The 25,227-nt window shown below is 36.6% G+C and overlaps 1 protein-coding gene across 4 annotated transcripts in view; it reads right to left on the bottom strand.

The window, feature by feature from the left end:
* Positions 1-25,227, bottom strand: part of SCAR (wiskott-Aldrich syndrome protein family member 3 SCAR) — a 429,470-nt gene that overhangs the window by 329,102 nt on the left and 75,141 nt on the right. The window contains exon 2 of one of the 4 annotated variants that reach the window (XM_067766214.1): positions 7,745-7,931. The exons of 2 other annotated variants lie outside the window; for them this stretch is intronic. The gene's annotated coding sequence lies outside the window, so the exon portion shown is untranslated. Of the gene's footprint in view, positions 1-5,584; positions 5,758-7,744; positions 7,932-25,227 lie in introns of those variants that run through there. One more of the 4 variants, XM_067766216.1, reaches the window with a different exon arrangement.

The raw sequence follows: 25,227 nt of genomic DNA, 5'->3' as shown, positions 1-25,227 counted from the left end.
CACAGCTCAAGGTGGATAGCTTTTGTCACGAAACAGACAAAAACGGCCACATAGCCTTTCAGTAAGGTGTGAGACCTTGGCAAGGAGGCTTTTATTTGAAAAGGCCCCGCAAAGTCGACACCGGTAGTGGTAAAAGGCGGAGCGTATGTGCATCGTTCCGGGGACAAGGCCGCCATGATTTGCGACCGCATTTGCTGCTTGTAGAGGGTACAAGTTTTGCACTGATGTATGCATCTCTTTATGAGGGGTTTGAGTCGTGGAATATAGAGAACCTGTCTGAGGCATAGCTGCATGAGACGTATTTCGGCATGGAGAAGAAGTTCATGGTGGTACTGTATATAGAGGACAGCGAATCTTGATTTTTCTGGGATAATAACGGGATGTTTTTCATTGTAAGTCAACGTCGAATGAACTAATCTACCATGAACCCTGAGGAGCCCGTTTTCATCGAGGTATGGGTTGAGGGTTAGAAGAGAGCTTCTTTTATCAATGGGTTTTGCATTTTCCAAGCATGCTCTTTCGCGAGCAAAATATCGGGTTTGCGTTAACGTCACAAGTTTATTTTTCGTTTTGCGGAGATCTTCATGAGACAGAGAGGGAGTGTAAGCGGGTTTAATGCCTCGAATTCGGTCCTTGAGATTATTAATGAACCTAAAAGCATATGCCATGACCCTGAGGGCGCAAGGAAAAGAGGAAAATCGATCCAATACATCGGGGTCATCTTCAGCTGAGTGTAGTGCTTCGACTCGGCGCATTTCAGGCGGGTTGATACTGCGGGTAGATGGTTTTGGCCAAGCTTCGGGGGGCTGGGTCAGCCACGCAGGGCCATTCCACCACAGCGAAGAATTTGCCAAGTCCATGGGTTTGCATCCTCTAGTGCCCATGTCTGCTGGATTGTCGCGACTGCCTACATGCTTCCAGGAGGCGCTTCCGACGAGATCCATAATTTCAGCTGTTCGATTGGATACGAAAGTTTTCCAAGCGTGGGGAGGCTTTTCGAGCCATGCTAACAACAATTTCCGAGTCAGACCACATGTAAAGATTTTTTGGAGAGAGCTCGAGATGGGATTGTACGACGGCGATTAGTCGGGCAAGGAGTAGAGCTGCACATAGTTCTAGTCTTGGAAGACTGGTAGTGCGAAGAGGGGCAACCTTGCCTTTAGCGACCAGAAGGTGGGACGACGTGGTGGCACCGTGGGTTGTTCGCAGATATATAGTGGCGCAATATGCCTTTTCTGACGCATCGCAGAAGCCATGCAGTTCAACCTGCTGGTTCGGGATGTAGTCAACCCATCGAGGTATATTTATATTTGAGATGTTGGGTAAATTTTTTGCGAACTGCGTCCATTTAATGAAGCGGAGGGGCTTCACTGGTTCGTCCCAGCCAGTTCCGTCTATCCATAGCTCTTGGAGTAAAATCTTGGCCTGGATCATAATCGGCGTAAGCCACCCTGCGGGGTCAAAAAGTTTTGCGACCGAAGAGAGAATTTGTCGTTTTGTACTAGCGGACGAGAGGGGTATTGAGTCCACTGTATACGAAAACGTGTCGGTCAGAGCGTTCCACTGTATGCCGAGAGTTTTGGTGTTGCTTGCTTTCTCGAATTCCAAAGATTGGTATCTAGCAAGTCCTCTTCTTTGATGTTTTTTATTATACTGGGGTGATTGGCCGTTATTTTCCGTAATGGAAATCCTGCTGACGCTAACACTTGGATGACTTGGGAGAGAGATGTTTCAGCAGAGAGAATTTCATGGCTGCCAGAGAGAATGTCATCTACATATGTTTCTTTGGTCAAGACAGGGACGGCTTTGGGGAAAGTTTCTTCTACATCGTTGGCCAGTTGGTGAAGAGTACGTATGGCGAGGTAGGGGGCACAGTTCAAACCAAATGTGACTGTTTTCAGACGATAGTCTTTTATGGGGTCGCTCGGAGATGAGCGAAAGACGATCCTCTGATAGTCTCTGTCGTCTTGGTGCATTATAATTTGACGATACATTTTTTCTACGTCTCCGTTAAAAACAAATTGGTAGGTACGCCACTTGAGAATCAGAAGCATCAGATCGGGCTGGAGGGTAGGGCCGGTATAAAGAACTCCGTTAAGCGCATGTCCAGATGCCGACTTTTTTGAGGCGTTAAACACGACCCGCACCTTTGATGTCTTTTTCTCGGGTTTGACAACTGCGTGATGAGGAAGATAAAATGAGAGGCATTTTCCTCCGTCAAATTTTTCATAGGAGCCGGTTTCCTCCATATGATCGAGGGTGAGGTATTCTTCTAGAACACTATCATATTGAGTCTTTAAATCCCCTTTCTTCTGCAGACTTCTCTCCCTTCCAAGAAACTGGCTTAGAGCTGAAGACCGAGAGTGGGATAATGAGATTGACTCTGGGAAGCTGGGTTTAAACGGCAGCCTTACGATATAACGACCGTTATCATCGCGTGAGGTTGTGGCTTCATGGAAATTCTCGCAAAACTCGTCTTCTGGGATTATTTGGGGTTTGGTGGGAACTTCCTCCAATTCCCAGAATTTACGCAATAGAGAGTTAAGATCTTCGTTCGACACTTCTGACACTTGCATGCAGAAAGCGTTTACCATCACAGGGGCTCTACCGCTCAGAATCCATCCAAAAATGGTTTTCTGCGCTAGAAGATGGGGGGAAAGTTTCTCAACGCCATTTTGGATGATTTGCGGTATTACATCACTGCCTAGGACGAGATCTATTTGCGAGGGGGAGTGACAGTTCGAGTCTGCGAGGTTGAGGTGTGCCCATTTTGCTTGAAGCTCGCTAGTGAGCTTAAGCGAGGGGAGCATTTTTGTTAGCCGGGGTAATACTATTGCCTCTGCACTTATTCTGGTTTTAAAATCGGGGGATACCAAAGTCAGAGAGCACAATTTGTTTGAGGTCTGAACTACCTTGCCGCCCATCCCTGATATTTCAAATCTAGAGGGTTTGAATGGGAGCTTGAGCCTATCTTGGGCTCTGGTAAAGATAAAGGTTCGTTCAGATCCCTGATCCACAAGAGCTCTGAGTTTGAAAATTTCTCCTCTATGCTCTACGGGTACGATAGCCGTGGGTAAAATTATTTCACAATCGTTTTCGGAATAAAACGATTGGACTTGGCTTTTCTGCGAGCATGAAAGGCTTTCATCCAGGGCATTGGCTTGATCGGGAGTATTACCGGAGGAGGTTGTGGAATTCGCGGTTGTGACTTGTGAGGCAGTCTTTTGCAACCGTGAGGGTTGTCTTTTCGGCACTTGAGATGTGTCTTCGTGAAGAACTGAGTTGTGCCGATCTTGACATTGATTGCAAGTTTCAGTACTGGAACAGTCTTTCAATATGTGACTGAGAGAGGCAATTGAAACACATATTGTTTTCTCTCATAAACCTTCTGCGATCAGACGTCGACAGCTTCTTAAATTTGAAGCAACTTATAAGGGGGTGAGATGAGGTTTTACACATAGCGCACTTGTACATTGTCCGCTGCTCTGTCATATGAGACTGGGTGTGGGAGGTCGATCTATTTTGAAAGGGATGCGACTGCTGGGGTTTGAATGATGGCCTAGTTTGGGGGATGGCTTTAAATTTATTTGGTCGCCATTGATCGACTCGCTCTACGACTTCATATCGAGTTGTGAGGAACTGGTCCATTTGGGACCAGTTAGGAAGTTCTTTTCTTAAGTCAGAGACTGCTCCCATAACGTGACTGTATTTTCAGGGAGTTTAGAGGTCACGAGATAAATAAGTATGGGGTCCCAGTTATCTGTGGAGACTTGTTGCGTGGCGAGAATTTGAAGGCAATTATTTAACGACGATTGCAAGCTTTGAATGTCTTCACTGTTTTCTGTAGTGATAGTTTTTAAGTTCATCAGGGCCCGTATTTGGTTATCTACGAGAACTCGTCTGTTCTCGTATCGGGACTTTAGGGCTTCCCACGCTAAGGTAAAGTTGTCATCAGTCAAGGGAAATTGGTTGACTATTTGAGCTGCCTTTCCTTGGGTTTTGTATCTGTGGTGATACAATTTTTGGGCTTGGGAGAGTTTCGGGTGGTTAATATAAACGGCTGTGAACATGTCACGAAATGAGGGCCATTTTTCATAACCACCATAAAATATTTAGGTATCGCAGGGAGGGATTTTTAGCGAAATACCGGAGTTGTCGGATGGACCTGGTGTGACGGTAGGGGGATCGGGGCATTTGCTTGTTTAAACAACTGAAACTGGTCTTCGATCTGGGCTTTTGTGTCTTCGTACGCTATGAGACAGGACCTGTATATGCTATTAGCAGATGTTGGAAAATCTTCGGGAAGGTCCTGATATGGGGTTTCGACAATCTTATCGAAGACGGTTTGGACTCTATTCCAGAATTTTTCTATGTTTGAGTTTTTTATTTTGAGTGAGGACTCCGTGTTGTCTTGGAGCGACGTCGACCTAAACCGAGCACAATATTCCATAAAATTATCCGTTTCGGATGTAAATTTTTTGGGGGCAGACGAGATTTTAAATTTTTTAACTCCTTGAGTTTTGGAGCCACCTTTTTTGGTTTCATCGTCACTCATTTTTGAGCTTTGTTTTATGACGCTTACAAATGAGAATTAACAAAAATTTAACTTCAGAGAGAAAAAATCTTTTTTTTTTTTGAATAGAGAGTATTTGCTTTTAACTATGTGAGGGAGTTACGTTTAAATATTCATGTTAAATAGCAAGAGAGAATAATTTTCAAAACCAAAAAAAAAGTTTTTAAGTTAAATTTATTTGAGGGTGAGACTGAGCAAATTTGACCACTGTGCTGCGTTTGCACTTTATTTAATATATTTAATATGTTTATGAGGGTGGTTTAAATATACGTGGGAAAAACTATGTGAGATATATGTATATATACGTATTAAAAAGTATCTCGGGGGTAAATTATTATAATTTTGATACGTGAAATTAATTCGTATGAGATTATCTAAAAAATGTGTTTTTTTTTTTTTTGTGTTTTCGGTGTGATTTGTTGGACTGTAGAGGCTTTGAGTACAGAGAAATTAGTAGCTTATCGAAATTCTTAATGGAGATTGAGAATTTATAGCATGCAAATTTAATGCGAGAAAAGTGCTATTACACGCGCTACACCACTCTTGTACCACTGTGCACGAGATTTTATTTCACCGCTTATGTCGTTTTCTTTCTTTTGTATATCCGTATGTATGTATACGCAAGCTTGGAGATTTACAAATATTTTTTGCGTTTTGTATTAATTTAAATAGGGATAAATAAGAAAACTTTAGAGGTTTTGCTATGATAAACAGCAAGAGAAGACATTGTATCGATTTAAGAGGGATTAAATAACTGTATCTAGCTTAGTTTTTCTTATTATGTTTTGCACATGTACCGTATTGAGTTGTGCAATATGGGGTTATTGCTATATGTATATATATATATGCATATATACGAATGGTATGTGCAAGTTTTGGGATAAATTTGGCGGGAAATGAAGATTATTGGCGGGAAATAATAATCTTCGAAAATTAAATTTTTCTTTAGTTTTCTCGTTTTTGTGTTTTTCTGTACTGGGAAGTAGGTATTAAATTCGATTTAATACTCACGGTTTTTGGCAAATGCGTATTTATTGTGTCGCTGGCTGCTTGATGGCGACGAAGGACCACTGTTTAGGGGGTGGCAATACAAATTTACCTTCTTGTATCTGTACGTGCTGGCTGCTGTGGATACGGCGATGGCTGGACACAGCGATGCCAACGATGGGGGTATGTTGGTACGCTGGTAACCGAACGCGTCTCAACTGGCGAAACTATGCTTTCCACATGAATAAAAAGGGCACTTTATAAAATTTAAAATTATTTCGTTTTAATAAAAAAGGGTTTGTACAATTCTTTTTGTGTCACACCGAGATGGTCAAAATTTGCTAATGAATAAAAAATGAAATGTCAAAACAATAATAAATGTATGTATGTATGTACATAGTCACATCTGTCAACCCATTGTTGGGGTTGCCAGAGAGGTGAAATACGCTGGCGTATTAGCGTACAATACAAACGTCTCAAATACTTAAATTTAATAAGGAATATGTACGTAATAGGATATACGTATTTGTACATGCAGATAATTCAAGATGCGTACTTATACGTAAAAGGTACATATGTAAATAAATTCAATATAAAATTCAGGTAAATTCATTTAGATTCATGTTTAGGGTTTCTTAAGCCTAATTTCTATTAAATAGAAGGGTTGGCTGTTGGCGACTACGACAGTCGCTCAAACAACTTTTTTACCATTTTCTCTGTATACCCATTCTTTTTTTTTTTTGCACACGTTTTACTTCTGTATTCTAGGGACTAACTCGAAGTTCTACAATTTTGAAATATTTATGTACATTGTTTATTTTTTGTTTCAGCGTTAAAACTACAAAACTTGATTCCTTTCTAAATTTCTTCTAACTATTTCGATTGGTATTTTTTCATTCGTCATTTAAATTTTTTATGCCAACCAACAGGTATTTCTTTAAAGATTTTTGCACTGTTGTGCATGTCAACAGAATTTAGATACTAAAGCGCTCATTACCAAAGATCACTAACGACTGATCAGTAATCTTGGCTGTGTGATCGAGGGTGGCTATGGTAAGCGTGGAATGTGAAGGAATGTATGTATATTTTGAGATTTCTTTTCAGCATTTTTTAGCAAGCCACTCAACTGCATGACGCGTGAAGTTATGACACAGTGGCTGGAAGATTTCAACAAGAGAATGGAGTTGCAAAATCGAAAAGTTCTATTGTTTTTAGATAAAGCAGCATCCCACCCAACACTACTTCAGTTTGTCAGGCTCTTGATCAAGGAATAGTCCAAAATTTCAAAATTCGCTACCGCAACTTGCAAGTGAAAAACATATTGGTGAGCATAGGAACTGGTTCCACAAAAAAATATAAACGTCTTAGAGGCAATACATTTTATAGAAGAATACTGAGCAAAATTTCAAGCAGAAACCATAAAATTTTATAGATAACAATGCATGAACTGACTTCGAGTTAGATGTTGTTATTGAAGACAACATAGAAACAATTGATGATAATAGCACTGATGCTGAGAGAGATACCGATGAAGTTGATGATATATTTAATAATTTGGGAAACATTTAAACAACGTGACATAAGGACGGACAAGGCGAGAGCTGTTTCGATTATACCTTGTAAAGTTCTTCAAAGCCTTTTCTCCCGGGAGTGGGATTCGAACCCGCACTCCTACGATAGTTGAAATGGTTACAAACGCATTCAGCTACGTCATGCCTTAGTTGTTGTAAAGTTTTTCCCAATTGCCTTCTTTTGCATATATTAATCTTCTACACATCACATACTTCGTATGTAATTATGTGTTGAAGTTATTCATGTTTGTAAGGTGGTTTCAGAGAAACTTGGTATTGTTGCTGTTTTTGTTCTATTTATAGAACTACCGCGAATTAACCAAATGTTGTCTGTTTGTATGAGTTAATTGGGGATTGCCCGTATTGCATTAAATGTATGAAAACATTTATTTCAAGCAATTGTCGCCTTGTCCGTCCAGATGTCACGTTGTTTAAATTTTTCCCAAATTATTAAATAAATTAAAAAATTAAAAAAAATTGCTTGAAATAAATGTTTTCATACATTTAAAGCAATACGGGCAATCCCCGATTAACTCATACAAACAGTTGATGATATTTATGGATTACTTATTATCTGAAGTGCAATTTATATTTATTTTTATGTATGTATTACCTTATCTGTAAGTATGTAAATGAGTTCTGCATGTTTTGATATGAATTTTACAAGCAATATATATTTTCTTTTGAGCAATGTAATATCAATATTTTTTGAAAGTGGTATGTATTCCTTTAAAAATGTCTAAAATAGCCTTCCACTCCCTTGAGAGGACACTCTCTCACAAAGTCCCTTTGAAGCGTCGCTAGATAAAGAAAAAATTTGATAACATAAACTATTAATAAATTTATTCGTCATCGAAACAAGAAGAAATTATTTAGGAAAATTTGAGTGCATCCCCTTGTATTTAAAAATTATGAAAAGTAACTTCTCACTACCGCGGATTAGTGAAAAGGGGATTTCTGGTTTGGAAAACTTTACAGCCATTTAACCAGTTCTACAATGTCTAGCCAAGCTTTTTTTGTTTGATATACCTTTTGAAATGTACATTTCACGCTTTTGTCATTACCAGTGCTTCGCAAATTTTTTTATATTGAAGTGCAAATAACAATGCATTCACAAAATTGTATATTCACTGACACTTTTTTTATATTTTGAAAAATTACAATTAAATTTTTAAATGTTCAAAAAGCTTACAAGATTTAATATATCGATTCCTTAAAACATTTCGTAATTCGCTACATCATCACAATACTTAAGAGCAACTAAACTTAGTTTTCAAGTGCCAATTTGTATCTGTGCCTATGACTCAGGGCAAAACAAAAACAAAAGAGCTATAAGTGTATACACTGAAAGAAAAGACTGGTAAAATCAACCGAAATACGGGTCAATTCAACCGAAATTTCTGTAAATTTGTATCCATCGCAAGAAGCTGTTGAATCAACTGCGCACAGATCGTTGATTCGTAATTGACCGTTTTAGTAGTCAAATGAATAAAAAAAGTTGTTGCGACAGCTTTGTACGAAAGTACCTATGTTGCCATATACATACATAGGTAAATATGTGAATACATAAATACGCATGCTTGCTACATATTGTGACGAATATTAGCAACACTAAGGGATACTATCATCTCAAAGCCGATACTAAGCAGTCAAACACATATATCTTATCTGAGATGCTCACAAAAGTAGGCAATCATTTGGCCAAGTATCACTCACATACACGCGCACGTGAGAAGCTATAAACGTAGTTTATAGCTGGTAACTAAGTAGTAAATTCTACAAACGCCTAGAAGTATGCGAACGAGGTAGTAGAAGTAATCGAAGAGTAAAAAAGAGCGCAAGCTGAGCAATCATGGAATCAGTTTGATTTAATCACGCTATTGGATGTGAAGTGTTATTGTGAAGTACTTTCAAGTAGTCTAATAAAGGCCATTTTTGCATTATTGAATATTGGAGTTATTTTATTCACCAGTTTAGTGATTCGAACGTTAGTAGAAGGTTGCAAATAAGGGGAATTTCCCAAAATTCGTCACAATATACATACATATGTACGCACTTACTAACCGAACTTCAATTGGGCGTACATCAAATATGCTGACACACATTAAACGTTATATACTTTATTATTTTGTTTTATTAAACGCACTTTCACCAAATTTTATATTTTATAATTTATTTAATTTATAGTTTTGAACTTCGCTTTGCAAATAGAAATTAAAATAGTAGTCACAAAACTGATTCTCAATTCTTTCAGTTGCAGCTCAGCTCATTCTCAATTTCTTCTCTCGCATGTAGTTGCCACACTTGATTGTTTCGAACAAAACTTGTATAAATGTTTGACATAACATTTTAAATAGAGAGCTTGTAAGTTACAGAAAAGTAAAGAATCAAATCACAGGAAGGTAATTCACCACTGGAGTATCTTTTCATGTAATTCGGCAAGTTTCATTTTCGTAACACTTTAAGTTGAAACGATTCCAAAACAACTGAAACTTTTATGTTGTCGGAAACATTAACATTGAAAAACGATGTTTCTTATTATCTTATTAGATTCGTTCGCGTGAGTGAAAATTCGTAAAAACTTTAACAAAATGTTACTAACTTTGGAAAAATCCTGTTCGTTCAAACAAAACTTTTGCAACAAGAGGGCGCAATTTAGCATTTCGCTTGGAGGAGAAGTTGCAAAATTGTACCCGATAAATAGGTGTCCCGGTATCTCACAATTTTTTGCACAGTAAATTCAAAAAAAGGTTTTTCGTTTTGTATTGATAACTGAAAAACTAGTTTTTTGTGTGTTTGTTTGGTTTTCTTATTTTGGTATTTTTTTTTTAACAAGTGGCACCATCGTCATAAGTACAAAGTAGAGAGGGCAGTGAGCGTAAAATTCTCTTTGAAATTTGCTCATGTATTGACTGTTGATCGCTGTTGAAATTACCAGTGAGATCAGTTGTGTTAACGGAAGAATCAGTTAGATTGCAGTGAGCTGCAATTATTCATGTTTTAAGGTTATTAGTGGACTAACCATAAAATTAGTATTAGTGCGTACACAAACAAAGAATATCAAGCACTTATATCCACTAAAACACATGCTTCGTTAAATGAATAATCACTCATAAGTCACGAAGCAGTTCAGTACTCAATTGTCTTATTGAGCAAGAAAGTCAACTGTGTTATACGAAAACACTAATTTGAATCAGTATGACTAACAGTACAATAAAATGAATATAGTCATATCAGTCTTCTGACGCTAGCAGCACAACGATGTACACGAAACTAAACTGAATACAGCGCTAAAGAAAAACCGATAATAAACGAAGTATACAGTGTATTACACACGAAACCAACATGCTACTGAGTTAACGCGACTATGATTTCAGTTTATACTCAACAATGTCATATATGTATGGGACATATATGTTGCGGGGCACTCGTATGAATTTTCTATTTTATGTGCTAGTCACTCATAGTATTTGTCTGTACTTGACTAAGTACACATTTGGACACAATTTTTTGGCTCATGACTAAGTGCACTAATTTTATTAGTACTCAAAGCAGACCTCTGTTAGATTGATTAGGAATCTGTCAATTTTACAGAATTTTGTTAACTTAAGAGCGACAATTTCTCTTCTGTTAAAATGACTAAACTTGTTCGCTTGACAAAGAACTCGGTCGAATTAACCATAATTCCGATATGTTGGTTTTACTAGCACCATTTCTTCCAGTGTAGGGGTTGAGTTTTCTAAGTCAACAAATGTAAACAAACTTCTTGTTCTTTCTTTTTTCCAAGCGTATGCACACCTAGCGACTAGCATTGCTGTACGCTTAGCTACATGAAAATTGTATGCTTTGTAGCTGGCATGCAGCAGCAGGCACCACGTGTGTAGGGGTGTGTGTGAGTTTTGAAATCTACATTTTTCTTTCATGCAAATTACATGAAGGAAAAGTGTACATTTTAAAGCTCACAGTTACTAAATCTGCCCCCAGGTCTCCATTCAAATACAAATGTTTGACGTTAAAGCGTACAGATTTCGTAAGCATCGTCTGGTACGCATCTATGGATCTAAATGAAGATACACAGGAGATTCATTTATGCAAACAACTTTCTAAAAAACGTTTAATTAAAACGGTTATCTCAATTTTTTTATTCTAATTCTTTCATGAAATTGACGCCTGATTGAGAGTGACAGCGCTCAAGCATTCCGAGCAGCAATACCCATGTGCATGAAATTTTATAAATAATGAGCCTTTCATATATATATATTTTATACTTACTTATGTTAGTAATTCCATAACGGTGAATTTAATCAAAAAGTTTATGCATAGAAGCAAAATTTTTCTTTCCAATTATTTCTTAACATATTTTTTTTATTTGCGAATGCAACCATGTTCATAGAAAATCGTGTTGTGCCCTAAATTTCATCCCTGAGAAACACACCTCTTTTGAATTTCTCTCCAGAGTGAAATTACTATTTCACAATGGTCACAGTTATGCTTATTGGGTTGAAACCCACGTATCTGGGTGCCATGTATACAGTAGTAAAACAGACGCGGAGAATCCTCCGTTAGGATCTGTTAGCTGTCAGTCGGGTTTTGCTTGTCAAAGAAGACCAATAATTATATAATCTATTCGACGAGAATTTTACAACCGAAATATTTGGGACTAATCCAGCACCCCTCAGACTAGAATCGGAAGAAGATGAAGCAGCGCGCTCAATTCTGGAGCAAACCACCCGAAATGTGGGCGATAAATTTGAATGTGGACTACTGTGGAAATCGTATGCACGGAGCTTACTTAGCAGCAGGGCAATGACAAAAAAGCGCCTAATGTCAGGGGAGAGACAAATGAAAGCTGACATAGTTTGGTAAGCGATATAACCAATCATTCAACCTTCGCGCTGTTCGGACATGTTTCTAAGCGCTCGCTTGTTTTTTTATAAATATTAAATCATTTTTGATTGTTTTTGTTTTAGTTCGATACCTAATACAAAATGCCGTGTATTTGTGGAAATAGGGTCGATCGCGGTCAACCTAAAATTCAATGCGCTAAGTGCAGTGAACTTTTTTATTTGCATTGTACCGGTGTTTTGCCTACTGATCTCGAATATTTGAGTGAAACCAATAGTGCTTTCTATTGCAAGGTTTGTGCATGTGAACGACGTCGCTATATTCGCTCGCCACCCCCACTGTCAGTGCTACATCAACAATAAAATACAGTAATTGATTTGTCTGCGCTGTGCAATAACTCAATTGTCGATACTGTAAACCATTGTGCAATTTGAGTTCGTATTTTCACACAGACACTAACGATGTGCGATCACGATCGTTTGCTTTCGCTTGTCACTCACTAAAATCAACAGTGAATGCAAAAGGAAAAGTCCGTGCTACTTTTTGGGCACATAATAAAAACGATATGCTACAATGTTAAAGTGACTTTTAAAACGGTTTAGTTAGTATTATTAAGTTCCTTTGAACATACATATTAATATCGTCAATTTAAATATTAATAATTAATTAATTATTAACAAATATTGACAATTTAATATAAGTAACTTTTTATACGTTCTACTTAGTTTTATTAATTTTTATACATTTTTTTATTGAATAACTTTATGTTTTTAAAATATATATTTATATCTTTACATTAACTTTGTTTTATAGTTCTTTCTCAATGAAAAAGTGATTTTCTTAAGTAAATTTTGCATTGAAGAAACACCATACCTTCTTTTATAAAAAAGTTTTATCTGGCTAGCTCGACCTCCGTGTTCTTAGTTATACGAATATAAGTAAATATTGTTAGGATTAGCTTGGAATCAAATAACCAGAGTCCTTTTTAATTTCGAACTTCACAGTCCACATTTTCTTTTAGCACACTGTGGGGGAGTTGTCACTCAATTTTTACACACACTTATGCAATTGTTTTAGTATTTGTGTGGCCGGCTCTGCTGTAAACAATGACAATGAGCGAAGTGTTGTTAATAATGTTAATATTGAACAAACACTAGTATCTTTAGTGAGTGAAATTAACCTGCTTAAAGCTAAGAATGCAGAGCTCATAACCGCACTGAAGTTATCACTCGACGATGGCCATCGTTTGCGTGCTCAAATTTGCGATTGGCAAGCAGAGCTTTGCTCTGATTTTAAATACCTTTGTGACAACAACACTGCTGTAGCGAATGATGTGAAAGTCTTGAGAGAAGATTTTGCAAAGTTTCATGTTAAACAGTCATTGCCTTTGAACAGCTTTCGTTTTCGCTCTTTGTCTGACACTCATCTTCATGGCGCTTCATCAACACCTTCTAACATACATAGAACATCATTAAATATTAATGAGGTAAATTCTGCTCCTGTGTCTAAAGTGGTGGTCAATAGCATTAGTCGCGCTAAAGCTAGTACCTATGCTTCTTCTTTAGTTAAAAATTATAATAACAATGACACGCACAACAAAACCACAAACAATACTACATTAAAAACCAATAACACAAAGCATGCTGTTGAGTCACAGTATGTTGATGAGGGTAATACAGGTGTTAGCAAACGTCGTAAGAAGTCGACCACAGTGGGTTCGTCAGCTGCATCTACATCAACTTCTGCATCTACATCAGCATCTATTTCTGCTTCGACAGTTTCCGTGGTGCAACCTGTTGGTCCTAGGGAGGTAACTGCCGTTCCGCCTCGCAGAGCAATTTTTGTTTCTCGGTTGCATGCTTCATTGACTGTCGACGATATTTCAAATTATATATGCTCTAAACTTAATATTAATAATTCTAGTGTAGAAGTTTTCAAATTTAACTTTAAATATGAAAGGGAAATTTCATCTTTTAAAATAACTGTGCCACACCTATATGTTGATAGTGTTCTTGACAGTTCTTTTTGGCCGGAGCATTCTGTGGTGCATTTGTACAAGAAAAATACCAATATAGTGCCAAAAAACTCTATGACCTTCACCGCGGGTACAGCAAAAAAGTAGTTACCGACTCACTCTCTATAGTCGTTCATTACCAAAATGTTCGTGGTTTACGATCTAAATTAAATACCTTTTTTCTTAACAGTTTCGCTTTTACAGCGCAGGTTGTTGCTTTCACCGAGACCTGGTTAAAACCTGACAATTTTACCGCTGAGCTTTTTTTCAAGTAACTACGTCGTTTACCGGCGCGATCGTATATCTAGAGCAGGCGGTGTTCTTATTGCTGTGGACTCAAGCCTTTCATCCGAGTTGCTGTTGTCGGACAACGCATTTGATATTGAGTTTATAGCAGTAAAGATTTCAATGCGATGTTTTAGCTTATATATTTGTTGCTCATATATTCCGCCCGGTCGGATATGTATGTTTACAATTTCCATAATTTAGCTATTCGAAACTTGTACTCTCAGTTGCGAGACAAAGATCGCTTAGTCGTTCTTGGTGATTTCAACTTACCCTCGGTAAATTGGATTAGCTTGAGCGACTCAAACACTTTGACTCCCACCTGTCAGCATGATTTCGTTAAGAATATTTTAGATACATCTCTCGTACAGATCAACGATGTTTTAAATTGTAAAAACAAGATTCTTGACCTGGTATTTGTGGATGAATCAGTGGGTATTGCTCTCAATCGTATTTCTCCTTTATCTTTTCCAGAAGATCCCTTATATCCTACGCTTGAAATAGCAATTGATATTATTCAGCCTCCTAAGGAGCTGTGCTTTACAAAATTAAAATCTCGATCCCGCTCAAGATGTTTTTATAAGGCGGACTTCATAAAGCTCAACGAATTGATTGCTACTCATGACTGGTCAGATCTTTATTCGAGTAATGACGTCGACTTAGCGACTTCATTATTTTACGGTATTCTTGATGGCTTCTTTGAAAGCTGTGTTCCCCTTCGATGTGTTAGTGCTGGAACAAGTAAACCACCTTGGTTCACAAGACAACTTATAAGACTCAATAATGTTAAATCTAGGCTTTATAAACGTTTCAAGAGATCAGGATCTTCTGCCGATTTTTCTAAATATTCCGTTGCTCGTTGGAACTTTCATTGTCTAAACCAACAATGTTATAAGTTGTACTTAAGCAGTTGTAAATTTCAATTTTTCAACAATCCGAAAAGATTTTACAGTTCTGTTAATTCCAAGAGGAAAACATCTGGTTTTCCAGCTACCTTTTCTTTTGGTTGCAAGAATGCTAGTTCTGATAATGATATTGCGGAATTATTTGCAGAATTCTTCAGGTCGACCTACTCATCTAAACGTTTTCAACCCGGTCAACACTCCTACAACTTGGAAAGTTTTAATTGCATTCCTAATCCAGTAATTGATAAGAATACTGTTCTTCAGAGCCTTCTCGGTTTGAAACCAATTTTTTCTCCGGGTCCAGATGGTGTTCCTAGTTGTGTACTCAAATACTGTGCAGTTAACTTATCTGAGCCGATACATAAATTATTCCAATTATCTGTGGAATCTGCCACTTTTCCATTGATTTGGAAGAAATCATTTATTATAACTTTGCACAAAAAAGGTAGTAGGTCTAGTATCTAGAACTATAGAGGTATAGCTAAGCTTTCAGCTATTCCCAAAACATTTGAGCGAATAATTACATGTCAACTTTAACACATGTGTAGCTCCATATTATCGCCCTGCCAGCATGGGTTTGTGCCGCGTAGATAAACTTCTACCAACTTGCTAGAGTTTACTTCTTTTGTAATGGATGGATTTTTAAACAATAGGCAAACGGATGTGATCTATACCGACTTCAGTAAAGCGTTTGACTCTGTCAATCATGAGCTTTTAGTTTACAAACTTGATCTACTTGGATTTCCGAAGCATTTACTTGCATGGCTCGAAAGCTATCTCGCGAATTGGACTCAACAAGTTTTGTTTAAAAACAGTCTTTCTAGGTTGTTTGATGTAACGTCTGGTGTGCCTCAGGGTAGTCATTTGGGTCCGTTACTTTTTACCTTGTCTATAAATCACTTCCCACAAACTCTCATACATTCCCGAACTCTTATGTATGCGGATGATGTTAAACTTTGTTACTCATACTTGCCTTCAGAGTCTTCCCATGTGGAGCTTCTTCAGGCAGACTTGGACTCATTTCAATGTTGGTGTACTGCAAATTTACTAGTTTTGAATTGCTCGAAGTGCAAACTAATGACATTTCACCGAGTGAAGCCAAGTTTGACATCGTATATGTTAAACAGCACGCCTTTGGGCGTATATCTGTCGTAAGTGATCTAGGCGTTCTTTTTGATCCTAAACTGACTTTTAATACGCATATTTCATCAATGGTAAGCAAAGCAACGGGTATACTCGGTTTTGTGAAGCGATGGGCTAAGGAGTTTAATAATCCGTATCTGACTAAGACCCTCTACACATCGTTGGTACGACCAATCTTAGAGTATTGTTCGTGTGTCTGGTGCCCAGGGTATCAAAAATTTATAAAGCGTATTGAGTCAGTACAGAAGCAATTCATTATATTTGCACTACGTGGTCTTAACTGCGATTCTAGTGTGCATTTGCCACCATATAGAAATAGGCTTCTCCTTATAAATCTGCCAACTTTAGAAAATCGAAGAACTTTACTCGGGGTAATGTTCATTCACAAGCTCATTATGGGCGAGATCGACTCATCTGATCTTGTTAGTCGACTAAATTTTACTGCTCCTGGTAGAACGTCCAAGCACTTTGTGCCTTTTTATTTACCACTTTGCCGGCAAAATTTTGCCAAAAATAATCCACTGCGAAGTTGGTGTTCGCACTACAACAACTTGTATAACTGCATCAGTTTTGAATGTTCCTTTTCCGAGTTGCATAATTCAATACTGTCACGTCTGGCGTGATATTTTGTACTTTCTTTCCTATGTATGGTTGAATTTAAATATTTTTAATTGTAACATTAATTTTATATTTTATATATCTTAGTAGTCGACCGTGTGTCGACTTTAATCCAAATAAATTAAATTAAATTAAATAATCAACAGATGAAAAAAAATATAAATAGGTTTTCAGCCGCACGGTTTTGTTGTAAGCCTCGAATGGCAAATGATCCGCAAAATTTAATTTTGCATTTTTGTATATTTTCTTAGTTTCTTTATTATTTGTGTAAATGTACATAAAAGAAAAAACAATATTCAAAAAAGATATGAAATATATAGTGAACAGATGTACATATCTGAGCGATTTTTAAGATAAATATAAAATAAAAAAAGTAGGTAGTTTGTGTGAGGATGCAAAGTTTTGTGGTCTGCATGAAATACCTATGACAATGAATCACTTTTCTCAACAATATATAACGTAAACGTAAGTATTTGATGAAATTTGATGCTTTTAGCCGTTAAAAAGGGGACAGAAATCAGTTTAAATGGGGTATATAATTTATATACCACCGATCTCTATGATTTTTTCAGACAACATCAAGGAAGGGCTCAGAACCAAAAGGATCTAAGTGAAATTTTTTTTAAATTGAGTTATAGCCATATTTGTATATTTAATATAGTGTATAATTGTTGACAATGCGATCCAAGCCATTTTGGACATTTTAGTGCCATATATTTGCCAGGCCAAAAGCGCACTAACTTTTATTGCATTAATGATTGGAGCCAAAAGGATCTAAGTGCGCTCCTCCAAGCAATAAAATTTAATTGCTCGGCCAAAAGAACATTCAGAATTTTTTCAAGTATGCAGTTTTGTAGCCCGTTTAATTTTAGTATAATAAAGTGTTAAACTTAAGTTCGTAGAAAGTTTCGCTGATTTGAAAGAGGTGAAGAAGCCTCTCCCCTCTCTCGCCTGTGCCCAAGACATGGGTTCAATACTTGACTAATGTAAACGCAGGCTTACATGAAAATACATCACATACATACCAAAAAAGGTAGTAGGTATAGTATCGAGAACTATAGAGGTATAGCTAAGCTTTCAGCTATTCCCAAAACATTTGAGCGAATAATTACATGTCAACTTCAACACATGTGTAGCTCCATATTATCGCCCTGCCAGCATGGGTTTGTGCCGCGTAGATAAACTTCTACCAACTTGCTAGAGTTTACTTCGTTTGTAATGGATGGATTTTTAAACAATAGGCAAACGGATGTGATCTATACCGACTTCAGTAAAGCGTTTGACTCTGTCAATCATGAGCTTTTAGTTTACAAACTTGATTTACTTGGATTTCCGAAGCATTTACTTGCATGGCTCGAAAGCTATCTCGCGAATTGGACTCAACAAGTTTTGTTTAAAAACAGTCTTTCTAGGTTGTTTGATGTAACGTCTGGTGTGCCTCAGGGTAGTCATTTGGGTCCGTTACTTTTTACCTTGTATATAAATCACTTACCACAAACTCTCATACATTCCCGAACTCTTATGTATGCGGATGATGTTAAACTTTGTTACTCATACTTGCCTTCAGAGTCTTCCCATGTGGAGCTTCTTCAGGTAGACTTGGACTCATTTCAATGTTGGTGTACTGCAAATTTACTAGTTTTGAATTGCTCGAAGTGCAAACTAATGACATTTCACCGAGTGAAGCCAAGTTTGACATCGTATATGTTAAACAGCACGCCTTTGGAGCGTATATCTGTCGTAAGTGATCTAGGCGTTCTTTTTGATCCTAAACTGACTTTTAATACGCATATTTCATCAATGGTAAGCAAAGCAACGGGTATACTCGGTTTTGTGAAGCGATGGGCTAAGGAGTTTAATAATCCGTATCTGACTAAGACCCTCTACACATCGTTGGTACGACCAATCTTAGAGTATTGTTCGTGTGTCTGGTGCCCAGGGTATCAAAACTTTATAAAGCGTATTGAGTCAGTACAGAAGCAATTCATTATATTTGCACTACGTGGTCTTAACTGCGATTCTAGTGTGCATTTGGCACCATATAGAAATAGGCTTCTCCTTATAAATCTGCCAACTTTAGAAAATCGAAGAACTTTACTCGGGGTAATGTTCATTCACAAGCTCATTATGGGCGAGATCGACTCATCTGATCTTGTTAGTGGACTAAATTTTGCTGTTCCTGGTAGAACGTCCAGGCACTTTGTGCCTTTTTATTTACCACTTTGCCGGCAAAATTTTGCCAAAAATAATCCACTGCGAAGTTGGTGTTCGCACTACAACAACTTTTATAACTGCATCAGTTTTGAATGTTCCTTTTCCGAGTTGCATAATTCAATACTGTCACGTCTGGCGTGATATTTTGTACTTTCTTTCCTATGTATGGTTGAATTTAAATATTTTTAATTGTAACATTAATTTTATATTTTATATATCTTAGTAGTCGACCGCGTGTCGACTTTAATCCAAATAAATTAAATTAAATTAAATAATCAAGATGAAAAAAAATATAAATACGTTTTCAGCCGCACCGTTTTGTTGTAAGCCTCGAATGGCAAATGATCCGCAAAATTTAATTTTGCATTTTTGTATATTTTCTTAGTTTCTTTATTATTTTTGTAAATGTACATAAAAGAAAAAAACATATTCAAAAAAGATATGAAATATATAGTGAACAGATGTACATATCTGAGCGATTTTTAAGATAAATATAAAATAAAAAAAAGTAGGTAGTTTGTGTGAGGATGCAAAGTTTTGTGGTCTGCATGAAATAGCTATGACAATGAATCACTTTTCTCAACAATATATAACGTAAACGTAAGTATTTGATGAAATTTGATGCTTTTAGCCGTTAAAAAGGGGACAGAAATCACAGTTTAAATGGGTTATATAATTTATATACCACCGATCTCTATGATTTTTTCAGACAACATCAAGGAAGGGCTCAGAACCAAAAGGATCTAAGTGAAATTTTTTTTTAAATTGAGTTATAGCCATATTTGTATATTTAATATAGTGTATATTTGTTGACAATGCGATCCAAGCCATTTTGGACATTTTAGTGCCATATATTTGCCAGGCCAAAAGCGCACTAAATTTTATTGCATTAATGATTGGAGCCAAAAGGATCTAAGTGCGCTCCTCCAAGCAATAAAATTTAATAGCTCGGCCAAAAGAACATTCGGCATTTTTTCAAGTATGCAGTTTGGTAGCCCGTTTAATTTTAGTATAATAAAGTGTTAAACTTAAGTTCGTAGGAAGTTTCGCTGATTTGAAAGAGGTGAAGAAGCCTCTCCCCTCTCTCGTCTGTGCCCAAGACTTGGGTTCAATACTTGACTAATGTAAACGCAGGCTTACATGAAAATACATCATCGTATAGCAGTGACAAAATAAAATAAAATGAAACTGACGTTTAGAAAGTCAGCTATTATTACAAAAAATTTTCATCTAATTCGTGGTATCAAATTTACATATTTTGTGTGCTTACGACATTTTTGCTCAAGTTAAAGTGATTTGAAATGAGTGAACTAAATAACATTAAATTACGGGAACTAAATAACATTATTTCCCGTAAGTACTTGTGTTATATTAATCACACAAAGCTAAAAATATTTAGTTATTTAATGAAAATGTTTGCTTCTCGGTTTTCTAACCTACAATTTTATTTACTACTAGGCGATACAGAATCTGAGGAATCAGATCCTTATGAAACGGATGATACCAGCGACTACTTTCCTCTGAGTTGTAGCTCATCATCCGATTCAACAAGAACTACTTCTTTTAACAAGATAGAATGGTTTATAAACAAAATATTATGATAGTGATTAAAGTTTTGCAAAATTACACGATTTTGTTGCTGAAATCGCCACAAAAAATTTTTGGTGTCCTGTAAAAAAGGACGGCCTATAAAACCGATTTTAATTATCCTTTTTTAAGTTTCTTTCCGGATTTGATCTAATATCTATTTAAGTATCGTAATTAAAGAAAAATTTAAAGATTTCTTGTATTAATAAGTCTTTAGGCATATCTGGGTTAAAAATAGCGAAATTTTTGCTGAACTGAATTTTCAACTTTTTTCGAACTCCTTTGAGTAAGCCAGTAAGTAAGAAAGTAAGTTAATCTTAGTTTTGTAAAAAATTTCCCTAATTTTTGGCAATTTTTTTCTTGAGTTATACCCCATAGGAATTTTGAACGTAATTTTTTTTTTATATGGAAAAAAGTTCTTATCCTCGTAAGAAAAAAAAATTGCCAAAAACACAAAAACAAACTACAAAACTGCATACTTGAAAAAATTCTGCATGTTCTTTTGGCCGAGCAATCAACGTTCGAAATTTTATTGCAACAATTTTTGGAGCCAAAAGAGTCTAAGTGCGCTTGGATCCAGAAAAAAAATTGGCAAAAATCAGCGAGACTTCCTACGAACTTAAGTTTAGCACTTTATTATACTAAAATTAAACGGGCTACAAGACTGCATACTCGAAAAAATTCTGCGTGTTCTTTTGGTCGAGTAATCTACGTTCGAAATTTTATTGCAATAATTTTTGGAAATTTTTGCAATAATTTTTGGAAATTTACAGTTATTTTCCATCTGCAGTAAACATCCTTTGAATTAGTTGACTAACCTGCATTCATTTAAACAGGAATCATTTCAAACGCATTTACCCAGAATTTACAATAAGTAATTTACATTAACCTTAATTATCTCAATTTTTGTTGTTATATCGGCCTACTGATTTTAAGATCGCGGGTTCGAATCGAGCTCAAGGCCTAACAATAATTTTTTATCATTATTATTGTTATGATAAATTTTTTTTTAATTGAAAAGGAATTAATTAGGAAGGAATTTAGCAGTTCCCGAAATGGATCTATACAACGAGCTTTGGCAGTTGTCTAAAATTTTTTCTTTCTTCTATTCTAATTTAAAAATTTTTTCAATTAAGAAAAAATTTATCATAACAATAATAATGATAAAAAATTATTACTAGGCCTTGAGCTCGATTCGAACCCGCGATCTTAAAATCAGTAGGCCGATATAACAACAAAAATTGTTAATACATCCCAGAGCACGGGGAAAAAAAGTGTCAATAAAATATGACACTATGGCAGCATTGCCAACAAACAAGTCCAATTTTCACAGCTATTCTGCAACAGATGTCGCAGTGTTGTGAATATCAATTGGCACGAACCAGAATGGAAGTAGGATTAATGAAGACAAACAAAAAACCGCTGTGGTGGCTGAATGGTTATAGCAGCGGCGCCTAAACGTTGCCGATGAAGGAATTTAGCAGTTCCCGAAATGGATCTATACAACGAGCTTTGGCAGTTGTCTAAAATTTTTTCTTTCTTCTATTCTAATTTAAAAATTTTTTCAATTAAGAAAAAATTTATCATAACAATAATAATGATAAAAAATTATTGTTAGGCCTTGAGCTCGATTCGAACCCGCGATCTTAAAATCAGTAGGCCGATATAACAACAAAAATTGTTAATACATCCCAGAGCACGGGGAAAAAAAGTGTCAATAAAATATGACACTATGGCAGCATTGCCAACAAACAAGTCCAATTTTCACAGCTATTCTGCAACAGATGTCGCAGTGTTGTGAATATCAATTGGCACGAACCAGAATGGAAGTAGGATTAATGAAGACAAACAAAAAACCGCTGTGGTGGCTGAATGGTTATAGCAGCGGCGCCTAAACGTTGCCGATGAAGGAATTTAGCAGTTCCCGAAATGGATCTATACAACGAGCTTTGGCAGTTGTCTAAAATTTTTTCTTTCTTCTATTCTAATTTAAAAATTTTTTCAATTAAGAAAAAATTTATCATAACAATAATAATGATAAAAAATTATTGTTAGGCCTTGAGCTCGATTCGAACCCGCGATCTTAAAATCAGTAGGCCGATATAACAACAAAAATTGTTAATACATCCCAGAGCACGGGGAAAAAAAGTGTCAATAAAATATGACACTATGGCAGCATTGCCAACAAACAAGTCCAATTTTCACAGCTATTCTGCAACAGATGTCGCAGTGTTGTGAATATCAATTGGCACGAACCAGAATGGAAGTAGGATTAATGAAGACAAACAAAAAACCGCTGTGGTGGCTGAATGGTTATAGCAGCGGCGCCTAAACGTTGCCGATGAAGGAATTTAGCAGTTCCCGAAATGGATCTATACAACGAGCTTTGGCAGTTGTCTAAAATTTTTTCTTTCTTCTATTCTAATTTAAAAATTTTTTCAATTAAGAAAAAATTTATCATAACAATAATAATGATAAAAAATTATTGTTAGGCCTTGAGCTCGATTCGAACCCGCGATCTTAATTATCTCAATTCAACGTCGATGTTACTTAGATCCTTTTGGTTCTAAGCCCTTCATATGTTATATACGTAAGCATTTGGTGAAATTTTAAGCTTCTAGCTGTTCAATTGGTGTAGAAATTACGAAAAATTTCTTATCTGAATAATCGGTTGTAGGGTACATATGCTATATGTATATACGACCGATCCCTTCGAATTTTTCAGACAATATTTGCTATATACGAGAGCATATGTTGAAATTTGAAGGTTATAGCTGTTAAAATGGGGCAGAAATTACGAAAAGTTTCTTATCTGAACAATCGGTTATATGGGATACATACCCTATATATACGACCGATCTCTATGATATTTTCAGAAAACAATATATGCTATATACGCAATCATATGCTGTTATTTGAAGGTTCTAGCTGTTAAAATGGGGTAGTAATTACGAAAAGTTTCTTACCTGAACAATCGGTTGTATGAGAGATATATTTTAATTCTGAATATTTCCCAATAAAAAGTACAAAGATTAGTTTGCTAATATACGTTCCTGTTCGCTTCTATATTCATAATGAATCTTTTTCTTTTCTTCTTTTTATATCGTTGCCACATTTTTGCATTTCTACATATTTCTTATGATTAAAATTACTACTTTCGGCCTACAGAGGGCTGCGTCGGCTTTGCAAAGTCAAAGCGAGCAAACGATTGGCGATTGCCTAAAAGGCAGAGTTACCATATTTATATTTTTATACATTACATTTCTGTTTGCGTAATCGGTTCAACTATTAGATGGCGCTGACAGCAATCCATTCAGTGACTATGTTCTTAAGGCTGGTACACAATTATTACCAATGACGAGTGTCAGTATTTTCACTTCTGATGGATTACAGCTTCGGCCAACCTGACTATAATCGACCACGATTATTCAAGGATTTTGTTTTAGTGAAGCTACTTATTTCTATTTGTGACTTTGGGCTAAAGTATTCTTCTTTAATATAAACACAACGGAATTTATTAATACATGGAGTGTAGCCTAAGTGGGAATTGAGTGGCATTCAGATGGATCTGCAGACCACATTTTAATGTGTGATGCTTCTATAATACCATCATAGGGTAACTGAATCATTTGGCAATTTTCCATGTCTCTTATCAAGCATCGGTCATGTGGTAACACCTTATGAATTACGTATGGACCCCTATATTTTTGTATAAACTTTTTATTAGAACCGGCGGATGTATCCACATTACGTATAACAACAAAATCACCGACACCGTATGTCCCAGGGGGCTTGGAACGATCGGAAACGTATTTCGAGTTGTATTCTTGCGACTTTTCTATAGCAGCTAAGGCAGACGCACGAGTAGCCTCAAGGTCACGGGGCGCACTGTAATGGTTTTTATCTTCTAGGTGTTCTGTCAATTCATCGATTATCGCGCCCCTCTGTTCCTCACCAAACTGCAACACACTTGGCGAGTGGCCAGTGGTGGAGTGTATGGTATTAATTAAGACCATATTCTACTCGACCTAACGTGAGTGACCAGTTGACATGGTTAATCGGCTCAGAGATTTTACTCAACATGGCTTTGATTATTCTATTCACCCTTTCTACTTGTCCGTTTGCTTGTGGGGAGGCCGTGGCTACTTTCACGTGACATATGTTTATTTTTTAACAAATACGCGTCAAATTCGAGGGAGGTGAAACAAGAGCCACGGTCAGATATCAGTCTCTTGGGTCTGCTGTAATAACTGAAGTATTTGTCTAGGGAGTCCATGACCTCTTTCGTACTCGTAGAATTTACTGGATACAAACGAACAAACTTCGCGAATGCATCAACAACTACTAAGATATATTTTCGCTTCGAGTTAATGGAGGGCAGAGGGACAAAGTGATCGACATGTATGGTGTCGAACGGTATCGGTTTGTTAGCAATGCTATGCATATTTCGCTTGTTCACGCGGACTGGGGCTGAGTACATGATGC

The sequence above is a fragment of the Eurosta solidaginis genome, chromosome 2 (assembly GCF_040869045.1).
Source record: "Eurosta solidaginis isolate ZX-2024a chromosome 2, ASM4086904v1, whole genome shotgun sequence".
Taxonomy (NCBI): Eukaryota; Metazoa; Arthropoda; class Insecta; order Diptera; family Tephritidae; genus Eurosta; species Eurosta solidaginis.
The sequence above is the reverse complement of the archived record's forward strand: the minus strand, read 5'-3'. Positions and strand labels throughout refer to the sequence as shown.